Below are 18125 nucleotides of genomic sequence, written 5' to 3' on the forward strand. Positions count from 1 at the left end.
CATTAAAATAATATGACATACCAATTATTAGAAGTCTGCATTAACCCTGAAAAGTTTAAAAAAAATAACATTAAAAAATGTCATACATCGTCTGGGCAGGCAATTTGGAAAATTGAAAAGTAGAGAGGGAAAGAAGTTGCCAGTTGTTCCACCAGCCAAATCAGGCTCCTCTGTACATCTGGGTGTAGTTGCATGTGAATGAGGATGAGGGCATCAACCTTCCTCAGGCATATCTGAGGTCACTTCTTTCCCCTTATTGGCTGTGGGCAGCTTAATTATCCTCTTGGAGCTTTGCCTTTCTCATTGGTACAATAAGGCTAAAAAGTGTTCCTGACTTGTAGACGTGCTTTAGGATTAAATGAGATAAGTATGTAAAAAACAGCAGGATGCTTAGTTTTTTTTACTTTGTTCATTTCCTGTCAGTCTTTTTTTCTGCAATATTTCTGTTTTCATATAGTTGAGATAACTTTCTGCTTGTTTCACTCAACATCGTAGCTTAAGAATTTTGTATTTTTACCAATTTTTTTCTTACGTTGTAATTTTTTTCATATATTTTGTAGTCTCTGTAGTTCTCCCACCACCATCACCTGTGAACAATCAACCATATTCCCCTGTGTTCTCTCTTCCCCTGGGTTGACTTCCCTTCCTCCCCCTCCTTCACTTTTAGCCTCAGTTCTGTGGGTCAGCTTGCTAGTTTTGATTTTTTTCTTGATCTTTTTGTTTGGTTCCTTCCTCTATATAGTCCATATATAAATGAGACCACCCTGTATTTATCTTGTTCCTTCTAACTTACTTTGTCAAGCATAATCCTTTCCATCTCCATCCATGTTGCTGCAAATGGCATAAGTTTTCCTTTTTTGATCACTGAGTAATATTCCATTGTTAACTATACCACAACTTTTTGATCCATTCATCTCGTGTTGCAGTAAACATAGAGTGCAGGTTTCCTTTTGAATTACTATTTTTGTGTCCTTTGTGTAGATTCCTGGAAGTGGAATCACTGGATCATATGGTAGCTCCATTTTTAGTGTTCTAAGGAACCTCCACACTGTGTTCTACAGTGTCTGGACTAGTTTACATTCCCACCAGCTGTGTAAGAGGGCTCCTTTATCTGCACATCCTCTCCAGCATTGTTGTTTCCTTTGTTATGGGCTATACTTAACTGCAATAAGGTGGTATCTGCTTGTGGTTTTGATTTGCATTTCCCCCATAACTAGTGACAAATGTTTTTTCATATGCTTGTTGGCATTTTTTCTTTGTAGAAGTGTCTTGTTTAGTTCTTCTGCCCATTTTTTTTTGACTGGGTTTTTTGCTTTGTTTTTGTTGAGCTGTATAAGCTCCTTGTAGATCTTTGATATCAGCCCCTTATCCATCCTATGGTGTGCAAGTATTTTCTCCCATCCAGTAAATTGTTTCTTTGTTTTGATTGTCTCCTTTGCTGTATAGAAGCTTTTTAGTTTGAAGTAGTCCCAACTCTTTATCTTTTCCTTTGTTTTCCTTGCTTCTGGAAAAGAATCCTCAAAGATGTTTCTGAGGTTTATGTTATGGAGTGTTTTGCCTATGATTTCTTCTATTAATTTTATGGTATCAGGTCTTACATTCAAGTCTTTTTTCCATTTTGAGTTGATTTTTGTATATAGTGTGAGATAATTCTGTTCTTTTGCATGTTGCAGTCCAGTTTTCCCAGCACAATTTATTGAAGAGGCTTTCCTTTTCCATTGTATATATTGCTCCTTTGTGATAGATTAGTTGGCCATATTTGTGTGGTTTTATTTTTGAGCTTTCAGTTTGTGTCCATTGGTCTGCATGTCTGTTTTTGTTCCATTACCATAATGTTTTTATTATAATGACTTTATTTGAAGCCTGGGAGTGTAATGCCTCCTTTCTTCCTCCTTTTAGTCTGCAGAGCTTTCACTCTGGGATTTTTTTGTGGTGGTAGTCTAACAACTTTCCATGCTATATTAAGAGTTCCCATAAACATACATTTTTTTTTTTTAAGATTTATTTGTGCATACAGAACTGGGGTATAGGCCAGAGGCTCAGGGGTGGCGAGAGGCTTCACCAGAGACAGAGTAGGGAGCAGAACAGGCATATCGATGAAGTACACTGCGGAGGGGAGCAGCGAGTGGGTCAGGAGAGGTTTGCCACGCCATGTGGTCACCTCCGGGGCAGGCGGGAATGGAACTCATGCTGAAGTGGCTTTAGCTTCTCAGTGCTGTGCTTTAACCCACTGCGCCACCAGGGAGGGCCTAAACATACATTTTAATGGAGCAACTATCCGAATGAGTGTATATATCTTTTCTTATTATTAGTCATAGGAATTATTGCAGGCTTATTGTTTCAGTTAACACCTGTTAACTGAAGATATTGTGAAAATATCTTCCCTTCTGCGATTACTGTCAGTTGTAAGGATTTCCTGGGGAAAATTCTTAAAAAGGAGATTATAAAGTCAAAAAGGACATGAACATTTACCAGCGTTAGTTACCTGTCCTACCAAGTTAATTCCTATAAAGTCAGCTTGCACTTAAAAGTTCAAGGCAATAAATAAGAATCAGGCTAGGTATTGTTCTGTAGTGCAGCACTGGGGACATCAGAAGGACTGGAGAACACAATCAGATTTGGATTTAGTGGATTCATCTGGCAGCCATGCGGAGGGTGGTGGGTCAGGGTCTGTGTTAGAAGGTCACGGTGATGTGGCTATGCATGAGGGCACCCATAACGGTCTATGCTGAGAACCTGACTCTCTTTCTGTGGCAACTAAGGGCCCCTTCTATAGAAAAAGAAAAGCTCCACCATCTCAGTCTTACAATCCTGTTTTCTTTGTGAGTTGCTCCACATATGTAAATGTTTTCCAGCTAGCATAGGTGCCTTCATATTGTTTTTGTCCTATCAAGTCAAAATAACAAGTACTCTTCATCTTTAGATATCACAGTATAAGATAGTAAGTAAATTGATGATCCCTGGTGTCATTCTACCTGGGTTGGGATGCCAACCCTACTATTTACTATCTATGGTCCTGTATTTCGTTTTCCCAGTCTGGGAAATAGTATTTACTTCACGTGATTAAATAGACCAAGATTTTGTATATGTAGCTGAGAAAGTGCTGAGCATTTAATATTATTCTTGTGTACATCCTTTTTAAATAAAAATCTCTGGTTGAAACTAATTCATCCATATAGGAAGGATTTATTACTTTCCTGTATTTCTTCCCTGGTAAAACCCAGCAAGGGCATCAGGATTGGGGGTAATATCAGGAAGCATACCTTCCTGAAATGTGTGCCCATGCTGAAACTGGGGGAGGAAGTTAGGGAGGCTGCCAGGGTGGTTGACTTACCAACCTGTGATATGGTACTTTCAGTGCTAGAACTGGGATGGTTGGTTCCCCTAGCATGATGGTTGTGGGTGACACGATCTGGTAAAGAAGTCTAAGGGAGAGAGTACCAAGATCTGATTATTTGAGAAGGGTTCACTTTTCCTGTAGTTGGTTGTTTAGCAAACACATTTGTAAACTCATTTCACCTGAAGGTCAAAGGATGCATTGGCTGCCAGAAATGAGACCCACTTGGGGGGACTTGGAGCTATGGAAGATAATTAGGTGCCTCTGAGCAAGATGGGCAAGGGCACTTTAAGTATCTTTCAAATTTGTAGGGTTGCGTGAAGTGAATATGCCTTGGGGTGAAGGCTGTGAGGAGTCGGCACTTTCTAACAACCCTAGTCAGTTTTCTGCTCTCAAGAAGCCTTTCTTGACAGGTAGATGAGCCCATAACCCTCAGGGTATGGGATTGGTTCCCCTTGTACCCCAGGCACTTTTCTGAGTCTCTGGGTCTTTGTATACAGTACCCCTGAGACAGGGGCCAGGGAGTGGAAAGTGACCACACTCAGGCTGCAGCCAGTGGAGGTAGGGTCAGTAGTTGGTACTTCCTCTTCAGCCCTTTCAAAGTATTTTCAAATCGGATTAGCTTTTCAACAAACATTTGAAGGTTTGCTTTCCTTGAGAAGCTCAAAGGGCTAAGGAAGAGCCTTCATCTGTTTACTTTTCCTTTATATGAAAACCTACTTGGGTGGTTTCTGCAGCCAACTTCCAAGCAGGTCAGATTGACCAACAGCCAGCCTCCAAACGCTGTGCCTTTCTCGGCCAATTTAGCCCTTGTGCCCTCCAGGAGGGCACTTTGAGCATTTGGGCTCAGGTAGCTCCCTGTGACTGGCATTGGCCTTGTGAGTTTGCCAGGAGTGGAGCAGTGAGCTGAGAATGACTGGCTCTGTTGACTTCATCTCTGCCTGCAGGGCCGCAGACCCACAGGGAGGAAAGCTGCCTGTGGTTTGAGAAAGAAGGAGGGGCGTGTGGAGAGATGTAAACAGATGTGTGCATGGATGTTTAACAAAGAAGACAGACTGGAAGTAGGGTGTTGTGTAGGTGTGGAAGGGAATGAGGGCAGATGGTGAAGATAGACATTTGCTTTCTTCTGTATAGTAGTATATGATATAATTAACAAATTAAAAAGATATTAAGGCAGATATTATCTCTGTCTCATCAGTGTGATGGCTTTGGGATGGAGGATAGGGTCAAATTTTGGAAAAGTCTGACCTCTTGGAGGGGGTGGTTGGTAAACAGACTAAGAAACAAGTGGAGATAGCTAGATTTATACATAGAATCCCTGCCTTTGTGGAGCGTACAGCCCAGTGGATGGAGACATGATGTGAATGGTGTTATTCTGACATTTGTTAAAACAGTAAGGAAAATTTTCCACCTGTAGCCTACTTCTAGTAAGAGTCAACTCTGCTGCAATAGAGGTTGAACTAAATATGCATATAGCAAAGATCTAACTGGGGATTTATAATTTACACAATAAGGGAGTCAGCAGGTACAAAATTACTAAGAGAATTCATGGGTAGGGGATTCTGGTAGCAGGCAGCCTGAAGTAGAGGCTAAGGAACTTGATCAGCTCTCATGGGTAGGAGGTGACTCAGCAGGATTCTTTGCTGAAGGCAGGCCAAAGTAGAGGTCTGCTGAAGAAAATGCTTAGTAGAGCCTGACTAAAGTTTTTGAGTCAAGGAGAGATAGATAGAGTGGGATAGAGTGGCTAAGAGAGTGAGGGGTATTAGCATCCTCTCTCTAGGGAGATGTTTTCAGACAGAAATCTAATATGAGGGAGCCAAACTCTCAGGGGGAGGCATCCCCCAAGGAAGGAACAGCAAGTACAAACGTCCTGAGGAGTGTGCTTGTGGGTTTGAACAATACCAAGGAGGTCATTTGTAGGGGAAGAGGTATAAGAAACAAGGTCAGGGCCTTCCCTGGTGGCGCAGAGGGTTAAAGCATCTCACTAAGAAACTAAGCCACTTTAGCATGAGTTCGATCCCCACCCTGGAGGTGACCCACAATGTGCAAAAGACCTCTCCTGACCTGCCCACTCTCCCCTCAGCAGTGTACTTTGTCCATTTGCCTGTTCTGCTCCCCACTCTGTCTCCTCTCACCACCCCTGCACCTTTGGCTTGTACCCCAGTTCTGTATGCATAAATAAATAAATATAAAAAAAATAAACAAGGTCAGAGGAGAGGGGGGTCAGGGGAGATCAACCTTGTAGGATGTGATAAGGGGTGAGGGCTGGAAGGAAGGATAATTTGGACCCAGGCTAAGACAACTTTGCTCATTTGGAGGATGGCAGGGGATCCCTGTTGCTGATCATAAAGGTGCATGTGCCACTGAGCATGAATGGGAGCCCGAAGGGGTGGAGGTGCAGGTGTCTGGGGGTAGTGGAGGAGAAGGTGAAGAAGCAGTGGCAAGGGGAGGGGCAGATCTGCAGGTCCTGCTCCATCTTTTTAGTCAGGTCTTTGTAATCATTTTAATGAGGGTCTCAGTTATTGTATAAAAAATTAAGCAATACAGGGAGGAACTCCTCTACAAGGAGTACAGAAAATGGAAGAAAGATTGGTTAAAATAAAGTTGGAGCTGGTCTAGCTTGGCCAGCTGCCCTCCCTATAAATACCGCCCTCCCAGTCCTGGAAAGGCATCAGGGATGGCTGTCTTGAGCTACTGGGGAACATCCTTCCTGTTCAGATGTCTGCATGTGTACATCTGTGTGTGCAAAGTGCCTGGGAAAGGGGGTAGGGGTGAGAGCTCAGAACAAGAAGCTCAGGATTCTAAGGCCACCCCTTTTACCTTCAGGTGCGGCCCCACTTCCTCTGGGGGCCCAGGCATCCCACTGGCATGTCTTCAGCTGAGAAATCTGCAAAAGTCATTGACTGGGTTTAGAACTAACCCATTGTGCCAAAGGGGTTGGTGTTGTGGAGGGGGATGGGGAGGGAGTTCTTGCCAGAACTAGGATGTTCAGCCCAAGTGGTGAACCCTGCTGCCTCCTGGCCCCATTGCAAGGGGATTTTGAGATTGGGGAGCGGGAAATGGGATGGAGGGGCCAGTGTTATTCAGCAACATGTGAGTTAAAAAGCAGATGAAAACCCACAGAGTAACCAGACATTCTTCTCTTTGCATGCAAGATCCTGCTGAATGTTGGAAAAGGAAGGAATATTTTTCTTGCTTTTTAGACATTACATCCTGTGAGGGGAAGATTTGGAACAGATGGGGACCAGGGGGGCCTCACTGTATTTGCTTGTTTCCCCTCTCCCCCTTCTCTAACCAGAAATGTTTCATTTTTTTTTTCTCCTAGTGAAGTTAACTTAGGAAAGAAAGTTTTGTGGAGTAAGAAAGTGAGGTATCAGGTCAGGGAGAAAAATCCACAAGGTTCTAGAATTTTTTTTTTTTTTTTGACATAAAGCTTTCTTTTAAGTAGATGGAGATGATTAAATCAAAATTTCATTTTAGGTTTAATCGCTGCTCCAGTGATAACCTGCACTAAAGAGAAGGGAAAGAAAGAGTCCCCAAAATAAGATGGAGGAAGAGCCTCTCTTAATTAGTAAAAGGTAAGGAGTATTTCTGTAATCGTGGATATATAGTGTGGGAGAAACAAAACTTAGATATTGTCTTCTGGAAGCAGCTCAGATTTCTGTATGAATTTTACCCATACTTGGGTAAAAATTGCTGGCCTGATTGCATTAGAGAAGACCATAGGAGTGGTATGAAAATTGTGTCATGAGAATATTTTATTGACTGCAGCCAGTTCCCTGGTGGAGCAAAGTCCCTGGAATGGTTGGTATAATGTTATCTCCCAACCCACAGATGGTCCTTTTTGCTGACAAATGTCCATAGCACAATTCTCCTTCTCTTAAAGCCAGTGGGATCTGATGCCAGGATTTAGCCAGAGTGGACCCGCCCAACTGCCCCCTGCTGTCTGTTTCCCAAAGGGAATGTGTGTTGATTGTATGAGACAAGGAAAGGGCAGGAGAAAAGCCACATTCTTTGTGTTTTCCTTCTAACTTTGTCCTTTTCTGACTTGTTGGAGCCTGAGTTGGTGTTGTCTCTTCCTTCTTGGGAGGGTATTATGATCTCCCTAGTCTGGCCAAAGAGACTGGTTTCCAGAATCTCACCCATTTGATTTCTCCACCTGACTCTGAACGATGTTTTGGAGAATGAATTTATGAGGCAACACCGCCAAGCTGGCTAGGTAAAGAGAAGATGAAAATGCTACTGCTGTGAGCTCAGGTTCCCAGATGATATGGGGAACTAAGGGAGGGAGGAAGCAAATCAGAGTCACTACCTCATTCCAGGAGATATCTGTGTTCTTCTGTGAGAAAGACAAAAAAATCTTTTGATGGGAGAAATGGGGCTTCTATGCCATGGGGTGGCATTTCCCATCTTGATCCTTCACTTTGAACTTTTGGAACTAAGCATCATAACTAGCTATGGGAACACTAGGTTCTTCTTACTCTGGGGCCTACCCCTCCTTGTTAAAATCCCCATAGGCCTTTATCAGGCCACTGGAAAGGATGCTGGAACAGCAGCAAACATTGTTTTGAGTGACTTTGTTTACTGGGCACTGCAGTTAGTTCTGCAGGGGACATATCAGTGAATAAAATACAGGTCCTGGGCTCACAGAAATCAAATGCAAATATATGAGCATTTAACTTGTAATGGAATCGGCAGAATCACACACACAACAGACCGGATTCGTTTTCCAGCAAATGTTGAGCACAGGGTATTCTTGAGATCCTTTGGAGACAGTGGAGAATAAAACAGGCCCAGGCCCCTTCTTAGAACTGTGGTGCAGTAGATGGACTCTTCAAAGGCTTTGTGCTATCAGCCTGGGAAATACTAGGTCGGAGGACACAAAGACAGACCTGGGAATCTGAAACACTTTCCTGGAGAAGGGATATTTTAGTTAAACTAGGAATAGAAAGAGCTAATGTTTTTGAGTGGTTACTCTTTTATCCTAGTACAGTCCTTTGGCCTGGCATCATTTTTTTGGTACTCTCTTTGACGCTGAAATGTTCAGTGGGGATAGTAAATTAAATGGCACGTACTGTGTGTCACTCATGGCTGCAGGAGCTCTTGCAATGTAAGTGCTCAATACTGAGCTCTTTGCTGGTTGCTTGACATATCTCTTTTAATCCTCACAACAACTCTGTGGTGGATAGGCTTTTACTAGTTTGCTTGCTTTTCTCAGGTGTAGTCCCCATAGAATTCCCACTGCCAGTTCATCCATGTACTTATCACCTTATTCCCTTGTGTTCTTCCTTCCCTCATTTTGATCCCTTTTGCCTCCCCATCCCCTGCAAAATGTCTCTGATTTATAGTTGTCTGTTTATTTTTGTTTTGTTGTGTTTTTTTTTATCATGATTCCCCCCTCACCCCCACATCCCTTGTTTGGTTCACCTGTATTCCTCTTTTAAGTTAAATAATCCAATATTTTCCTTTTTCCTTCTGACTTATTTCACTGAACATAATCTCTTTTAGCTCCATCTAGGTTGCTGTGAGTGGCATAAGTTTATCTTTTCATATTACTGGGTTGTATTCCATTTTGTGTATATACCACAACTTCTTGAGCCAGTCATCTATTTTTGGGCATTTGGATTGTTTCTAAGTCTTACATAGTGCTGCAATAATTATAGGGGTGTAGTATGCTTTTGAATTAATGTTTTTGTGTCCCTTGGGTAAGATCTTTTTTTCAAAGAGCAGTGAGAGAGTGCCATAAACATGAAGCTTTTGTTTTCTTCTGTAGTCTTTCTTTTGATTGTCATGGTGTTTTAAAACTTGCCGTTTAATTTTCTAAGTTAAGAAAAATTAAAATGTTAAATTATTAGCATGAATTTCACCATTTATCTTTATATAATGCAAAGCTGCTTTTCAAATGTAAATATAAGAACAATTAATTTGTACACAAAATTACCAAGTTTGCACATTATTTTCAAATGAGAACATTCAAATGCTCTTTTTAGCAAGCTGTTTTCTCCTCAAGTGTTCAAATTTATCTGTTAAAAGGCAAAGTGTAATTTATATGTAATGTTAGTTTCAAAAAAATGTTGGATAGTTGAAAGTCATACAGTATTTTGAAAATAAAATCTTAGTTTTATATTTTTAAAATATATTCTCTCTAGTTACAGTTTAAGTGTCCTTCATTTCATTCCAAAATACTATGCTTCATATAGTTATATTTCATACATATGTAAGATTTGTTTCTGCATGTCTGACACACATGGGTATAGATCAAACATGATGCTCTTCAGCTTCCATGTATATCTGGTGCTAACATCGCACTAATTTGTGGCTACCTTTGGAATCATGATTAAGAACCTAAAGCAAGAAAATGGATATTTAGCATTCTTGAGCTTTTATAGTTCATTTTGCAAGAACGTGTTGCATTTGTACCTTCAGGAAGGATCTGACAAACTGATTTATTTTTTCTCTTACCTAAGTGCTCCTACAACTCACATCCTTCCATAGTCCACAGCAGTGCTGGTCTCTGGTGTTGGCAAAAGCATACTTCACTGCTCTTGTCATTTGAACAGAGTTGCTCTTTGTTTTGAGGACATAGGGCAAGAGGTGTGAAGTGTTTTCTCTGGGGCCTAAACAGTGTTAGTCATGAAAGTAGGTGGTGAGAGTTGTGGGTCGTGCTGTGTAATCCTTGGTGACAGAGGTGTCCTTGTATTATTAACTTTTTGTGTGTGTGTTTGTGGTAGTGGGACCCTCTAGAACTTGGGATCCAGGGCAGGTGCCTCTCTTGCTTGGAAATGAGGGTATATGGTATTTTCCAGAAGTTCTCAACAGACTTCTTACATGTAATTAGCTAAAATTAATTACTGGCAAAAAGTAGGTAGGTTTCTGTAACTTATACCAGCTGTGTTAGATTCTCTGGAATGAGCACATGGCTCTTGAGCAAAACTGGGGGTCTGGTAGTGAGGAAGATAGGAGATGACTGGGTACTGAACAAATAGTATTTCCTCAGTGCTATTTCTCATACTCCCCTCCTATTTTCTGAAGGGTAAATTGAAGCTTAGGGAATTTAAACTCATTTCTAGGAAAAGGTGGAACTGTGGTTTAAACCCAGGAAGTCTGACAGTGGAATCGGCCTTAACCACTTTCCTTACTGATGTGTGGGAGTTGGCCATGCTAGGGGGTAGGGAAGTAAAAGTGGGAGGGGAAAAGTGTTCTGATGAAATAGCACATGTGGCTGTCTGGAGGGAGGTAAGAGATGGCATGTTTTAGCTCACTGTCGACAGACAGTGAGAGATCCTTGAATATAAGGTGTGATGGGGAACAATTTGGGATGAGAATGGAGATGGTGCATAGCTGGGGCTGCTGGGTGGAGATAGGAGATGGCGAGACTGGAAATGGGAGGACTAAGAAGTTGTTGAAAACTTCAGAGGAGGGATAGGATAGCCTAAAAAGGTTAGTAGAAAGCAGAATTGTGGGATTTGGTGATACAGAGGTGAAGGAGAAGGAAGAATCAAGAATGACACTTAAATTTATGACGTAGAATCAGGTGTAGATAAGCCATTCAGATACAAAAAGCAAAGGAGGAACGAGGTGGTGCCAGGTAAGTGGGTTGGGGAGAACTAGTCTACTTTTGTAAGTCTGGTTTTGGACATGTTAAGTTCAAAGACATATAGAAACTCAGTTCAGAAATCTGGGCTAGAGAGATGTGGACTTCACTCTGGAACCTTATGAGCTGCATTGTGAGTGATTGTGTAACATGAGGAGAGGCTTTTTAGGACAGAATCTCAGGACCCTCATATATAAGGAAAAGGGGCCACGGGAAGGTAAGGAGCTGCCTCCAGTTCTGCCAGAAGAATTTGGTATCATTACAGCTAAAAAGAGCTTTAATTAAGGAGGAAAGATAAGACCTGAAGATTGAAGCAAAAGCATGACACAGGGCACTGGAGGGGATACAGAGAGCAGTAAATTGACAGAACGCTGGGAGGCGGGGCAGTAGATGAACTTTGAATGAAAGAGTAATACTGTTTGCTTTTTAGGGGTATATGAAGATCCAGAAGTAAAAAAAAAGAGAAGATTCAAGCAGATTTAATTGTTAGTGAGATGTAGACTTCCTGTAGACCAGAGGTTGAGGATACAGAGAAGAGATGTATAAGGAAGAGTGTGATGCCCCAAGAAGGGAGGATGCATGGCTCAGCTAGAAGGGGCCACTCTGAGGGAGGATGTGGCTCCCTGTGCCTTTGGATGAGGCATGGAGAATGCATACATGGGAGAGAGTATGGGCCTGAGAAGCTGAACTTGCTCTTGGTTAGTTTGTTTTTCTCTGTAAAATAGCTGATGGAGGCCCTCCCTGGTGCGCAGCAGGTTAAAGAACAGCACAAAGAAGCTTGAGCCACTTCCGCATGAGTTCGATCCCCGCCTGCCCCGGGGGTGACCACATGGTGCGGCAGACCTCTCCTGACCCGCCCGCTGCTCCCCTCAGCAGTGTACTTCATTGATCTGCCTGTTCTGCTCCCCACTCTCTCTCTGGTGAAGCCTCTCACCCTCCGCATCTCTGGCCTGTACCCCACTTCTGTATGAATAAATAAATAAATCTTTAAAAAAAAAATAGCTCATGGAGAGTAGGTCGATGTTTAGATACCTTCAGCAGGTACTAAGCAGAAGCCAGGGTAGCTGCACTGGTCTTCACACTTAGAAGGACTTCATGCTTTTTTGTAGTGTTCAGCTGTCATTGACCTGACACTCTCAATATCTGGACAAGGAGACCCTCACTTTCATTTTAGTATAAATGTATCCCATGCACTATAGTCATACTTATATTTAAGACCATTCATTATTTTATCTGAAATGCAGATTTAACTATTTTATGTGGGGATTTTACTGGGTCTGGCAAATAATGGTGCTAGTCCCCCGGGAGACACAGGACATCTGCAGGGTGCTGTTGTAGGCCCTGATATTTCACTGTGAAGTACCCAAGTGTGGGCCTGTGGTAGGTGTGAAGAATGGGTGAACTGTTCTGACTTCTGAGGCCGTGGAATGGTTTCCAGCAGGACTCAGCCTTCTGGAAGGTATGGCATGTCTCGGTCGGATAATTTCCCATCTCACTTGGGTGAAACCTAAAGAGTTTACTTTGTGAGGCTCCCCTTCCTCCTCGCTTACCTCCCACCCTCCTCCACTCTTGGCTCTGCTCACTGCAGCCTCTGGTCATATTGATGTTTCTCAAATACTCCTAGCTCAGTTAGGCCTCAGGGTTCTCTGCTCTGGTGGTTCCTTGTACCTGGGATGATCTTTATGCTAGGTAACTGAAAGGATTCTGCTCTTTGCAAAGGCTCATCTTGACCACTATATTATAACAACCTCCACCCCATCCTCCGTCATACTGTTATGTTTCATTTCATTTCTCCCCCCCACACCAGATTTATTTTCTGTCTCTTCCATTTAAAATTAAAGTGCTATGGGAATAAAGACTTTATGTAGCTTAGTAATGTGATCTGGGGATACAAAGGACACTTAAATATTTGTTGAACTGATATATAAAATTATGCAGGGCACTTTATGAATATCTTAGATTACACTGTTGTAGGTGAATTTTAAAAACTGGTGTGTGTATATAAATCAGTATATACCTTCAGTAGAGGTGTGCACCCCTGATAAATGATAGATGAGTCTCAGGATGCATTACAATCAGTGAAGAAGTCAGCTTAGAAAAGCTGTGGATGAAATAATTTTGTGATTATGGAAAAAGCAATTTGTAAGGTTATAAATCCATGTTTGCTAGGGTCTAAGAAATGAGGGAGGAATTGACAAAAAGGGCATAAAGGAATTTTGGGGTGTGGTGGAAATTTTATGTGTCTTTACTGTGGTGATTATACATTGCATATTTACTAAAATTTGTAGAGCTTTTGAACTTTATTGTAAGTCATATCTCAATAAAATTGACTAAAAAACTAAAAACCAACCTTGTTCTCATCTAGATTTTCATAGCAGTATTTGGGAATTTCTTGTGAATGTTAGCTAATAATTTACTTTGTCTCGGTGGCAAAGTAACCCTAGCCTTATGGTGTCATTCATGCTTCCTGCTGCCAGTGAATGCCTGTGCCAAAAAACTAATTTGTTCTTAAAGTGGAAGAGATTTGTTTACATGGAAATCTGTTGTTGACTTCCTTTCTAGCATCTCCTGCTCCCTTCTGGGAAGACAACACCTTTTCCTGTATAGTTGGATGGGGATGACCTTTGCCCTGTGTCCTGAGGAGTGGGCAGGTGCTCTGAGCTAGCAGTGTCCCCCTGGCACTTTTCTGCCAGAACTCTTGGGAAGATAGTCTATTTTTGCTAGTATTGGTAGGATATGTGTGAGACTGTTAGTGAATATCTTCCTCACTAAATGGAGAATGGACAGATAGAGCCCTGGTGCTTGAACTTCTAAATTCATACCTGAATCCCTAGCCGTGCCATGGAATCCCTAGTCACATGAGTTAATGCATTCCATTTTTCCTCCTTTTAAGTCAGCTGTCATTCACAGCTGAGTAAGTTTAGACTCATGATTTTGGTTGAAAAATCAGAGCAGCTCAACCTGTAACAGGATAGGATAGTAATAGATTAGATAACTGAATCAATGAGTTGTGAGAAGCCTTATAGTCTGTCTCCACCTTTTTGTTATGGAAGCAGGAGCAGAGCAGGATAGTTGCGGTGGGGATGTGGACAGCCAGGCCGCTGGTCACAGGGGTTTAGGGATGCCAAGGTCTTACTCTTCCCTTCTGGGGTCCCCTGGTCATCTGGGGGAGGGCCTGGAATCATTAGTAAGATTGGGGAGAGCCCTGGACTATAAGCCAGTTTTGGACTCTGCCCTCAATTCCTGAGCATTTCTTTTCATAAAAATGCAGTGCTGGACCCTCCCTGGTGGCGCAGCGAGTTAAAGCACAGCACTGGGAAGCTAAAGCCACTTCCGCATGAGTTCGATTCCCGCCTGCCCCGGAGGTGACCACATGGCGTGGCAGGTCTCTCCTGACCCGCCCGCTGCTCCCCTCAGCAGTGTACTTCGTCGATCTGCCTGTTCTGCTCCCCACTCTGTCTCTGGTGAAGCCTCTCACCACCCCTGAGCCTCTGGCCTGTACCTCAGTTCTGTATGCATCAAATAAATAAATCTTTAAAAAAAAAAATATGCAGTGCTGCCTGCCTTCCTGCCTCAGGAAGGCTCCAAGAAGGTGACAGCCTCTGAAATTCATGCTCAAGAGCTTCATGTATTCAAAAGGTTGGGCCGGACAAGGAAGGGACGGACCCTTAATGTCTGTTACAGGACTTGAGCTGTGATCTGACTTTCTTTGCTTGAATTGCGTACAACAAATCTTGGCTTTAAAGCAGGGTCCAGGGACTGGGAGTTCCTTAGGGATCAAGGAAGTGGGTGTGGAGGGAGTTTTCTGCCAGGCAACTGGACAAGTGGCCTGGGGCAAGCTTTTGGCCAAAGTTATTAGTTCAATGACTTTCACATATTGGGAAGAAGATAAAGTGCTTTCCCCTCATTGGTTTCTTTTGAAAAACAATGTGGAGATTTTCTGAATACAAAAGAATAACTTAACTGTTTAAGGATTTTGAAAGTACAGGAAAGTATATATGAAGAATTTAAAACCACCTAAGACATGCTACTTCCAGAGATAACACTGGTAATATTTTTGTGTGTTTCTTTGTGTTAATTCCATTAAGCCTCAATGTATGAGAGACTTATAAATAAACGTTGATTCTACTGTAAAATACTTTGTGTTTTTATTTTACATGTAATATTTTTCTTGTATCTGTAGATGTTTCTGCAGCCTGCTTTTAAAGGTTTCTATTCCATCATGTAGCTGTATCTCTTTTAGTGAATAGAAGACTGTTTTTTAGCAGTCTTGTGGTCAAACCCTTACAGATCTTTGAATAGTTTTATAGTAAAGAGCTTTAGGAGTGGGATAAGTCAAATGGGATGTCCACTTAAAATTTTTTGATCTTCATCTGGCCAGCTGCCCCTGTAAGTCAGACCCAATTGCCATCTATCAATAGCGCACCCACCCAATGGAGGATTCAGAATTCTTTGACTTCTGGCCCTTGCTGCATATTAGTGGGTTTTAGGAGCTTGGCAGTTGATATGTGGGAGAAGCTAACTCATTTGATTTTTTTTTTTTTAAAAGGGGCTTACTTTAGTTTTTGTGTAAAGATTTATTTATTTATGCATACAAGATCTGGGGTACAGGCTAGAGGTGTGGAGGTGGGGGATAGTGAGAGGATTCACAGGAGACAGAGTGGGGAACAGAACAGAACACTGCTGAGGGGAGCAGTGGGCGGGAGAGGAGAGGTCAGTTGTGCCATGTGGGTTAGCTCCTTGGCTAGATCCAACTTGTGCTGCAGATAGTGCTGTGCTTTAACCTCCTGTGCCACCAGAGAGGGCTCAGCTATCTCATTTTAATTTTAACATGTCCCTTTTTTTGTTAGTAGTAAGGTTGAACATTTGCTGCTCATAGTATTAATAGTTTTTTTTGTGTGTGAATTGCTTTTCACACCCTTTATTCATTTTCCCTTTGGGGTGCTTAGTTTTTTCTTACTGATTTTAAAAGACTTGTTTATAGAAAAATAATGTTATCCCTTTGTGAGTAACAATACATTTTTAAGAGTGTGATGAAATTTTTCAATAATGGATTTTTAAAATTGAGGTGAAGGTAGAGCTTTGCTTCTAAGGGGTAGTGGTGGGGGTAGGGATGCAGCTTTTGATTCTGTCCCCTATATATACAGTGTACCAATAGTCTCTTTTAATTTAAAGTGTTTGAGACTATAGCTCAACTCTGAGAGGATTCAAGCTTCCATGGACCTGAGGCCTGAACAGGGGCCCTAACCGTGTGCTCAGAAGCACCACTCAACATTACCTGGATGTGTCTGTTTCTTCTCCCAGGCTTCCACACCCTCCCTATAGGCATTTGGTGCCTCATTGATGAGTGTTTTCATAGTAGCCACTCTGCTAGAAAGCAAAATCTCTTTGAAAGCTGTTACAGGTTTTTCCAGAACTTCCAGTTTTTCAGAATCCACCTGCTCCCTTTGCCCCCAGCCATACCACTTCAATTTCCCAGTCGGCAAGCAGCTTCCTTTGTACCCTGCAGTCTCTGAGTCCCAAGGGACCTGTCAGGGGATTTGGTTCTGTGGGTGTGGGATGGGTGGAGCCCTTCCTTCCGCTGACCTCCCAGAGCAGGCTCCTCCTCCACTCCTTTCTGTGAAGCACCAGCAGGTCACTTAGGAAATGGATTCTCTCCCTTTCTCGAAAGTTGTTTCATTTAAATGTGTTTATACGTTTTCCTCCTACCTCTCTTTTTCCTGAAAATGAAGTTAGAGACTTAGGCTGCTAAATTTAGCTCTTACTGACGCATTGGCCCTCTTCTCACTAGCAGTCTCCTCATGTCTTAATATTTCTCTTAGACTCACATCACCTCCTACATAATATTTAGCTCCAAGGCCTTTCCAGATGGGAAATGCGTTTCTGTATTTTCATAGTTGTATTCTCTGTGTGAATGAACTGTCGTGAAGCTGGAGGCTGGCAGTGGGCAGGGCAGATAGGGGGCTGGCAGCCAGCCGGCAAGAAGCAAAGATCCACAGGCTGGTGGTGGGGAAACCACTGTGATTATTGCCATATATTTTCTTGTGGTAAGCAGGGGAGAGCGGCTCTTGGAAATCCTGGGATGGTGTTTGGGACATGAATTGAGAATTTTCAGGAAGAAAAGACCCTCTGTCTGATACAAGTCTTAGCATTGTTAGGGAAAAAATTTTATGACACTTGCTTAAATGACGAGAAAGATTTTGTTCACTGCTAATACATTAGGGGAGAGAAAAGGGGGTCAATTCTGAATACGAGGACAAGTGGGGATTTATAGCCAAGAAGCAGGGGGAGAGGCTGACTGAATGGAAAATTACTAGAGGAGACATCAAGGATAGTGGGAAGTTTTTCTAAACTGATCTAACAGGATACTTGTGAAAGGCAGGTAAAGGACTTTTCAGAGGGGGGAGAATTCTTTCTAAACTGACTTTGTAGATTCTTGCTAAGGCTAGTATGAATGGCTTGACAAGAATGATGCTGAGACCTAAGCCTAGTGGAGTAGAGGTCTGGGGCTCAGAGAAGCCTGACTCAGTTTTGATCAAGGAGATTAGTCCTTGTCAGTCCTCCCTCTTGTGCAGTGATAGAAGAGACATCTCTTTTCCTCTGAGCAATCTAGTTCACTTTTTGTTCATTCTTTTTGTTCAGTAAGGACTAACTGAGCCATCTGTTGGATGTGGTGAAAGATAGAAGACATTTGCTGGATGATGTGAATTCCCAGCCATTTAGATGAAGGGGATTCGCGATATGCTGTGGTGATAAGTCCTTGAAGTTTTTATCTAGTTGTCTACCTTCAGCTTGCAGGGCTTCTTTAGATGTTGATGGGAAAGGTCAGTCATAGTCCCTCCAGAGTTGGAGTCAGGAGCTGGGCTTCTGCTTGGGACCATATCAGCAGTGTAGGAGAAAAGTTGGAAACGGGGAGAATTGAGAGTTTGATATGTACTGAGGAAATATGCAAGATGGCAGAATCCTGTCTATTTTTTTTTTAAATAATAGTTTATTTTTGCATCATTTTGTGCATTTTTCCATCTCAGTTGCAATCCCCTTGGGCTTCCCAACACCAAATCATCCATGTACCATCACCATAGTTCAGTGCATTTCCCTCCCCCATTTCCTACTCCACCCCCACAAAATGTCTCTGGTATATAGCTGTTCATCATTATTATTTTCTCGCCTGTTCCATTATATTCCTGCTATGAG

Source organism: Condylura cristata, unplaced genomic scaffold, assembly GCF_000260355.1.
Source record: "Condylura cristata isolate star-nosed mole 26May11 unplaced genomic scaffold, ConCri1.0 scaffold00021, whole genome shotgun sequence".
Taxonomy (NCBI): domain Eukaryota; kingdom Metazoa; phylum Chordata; class Mammalia; order Eulipotyphla; family Talpidae; genus Condylura; species Condylura cristata.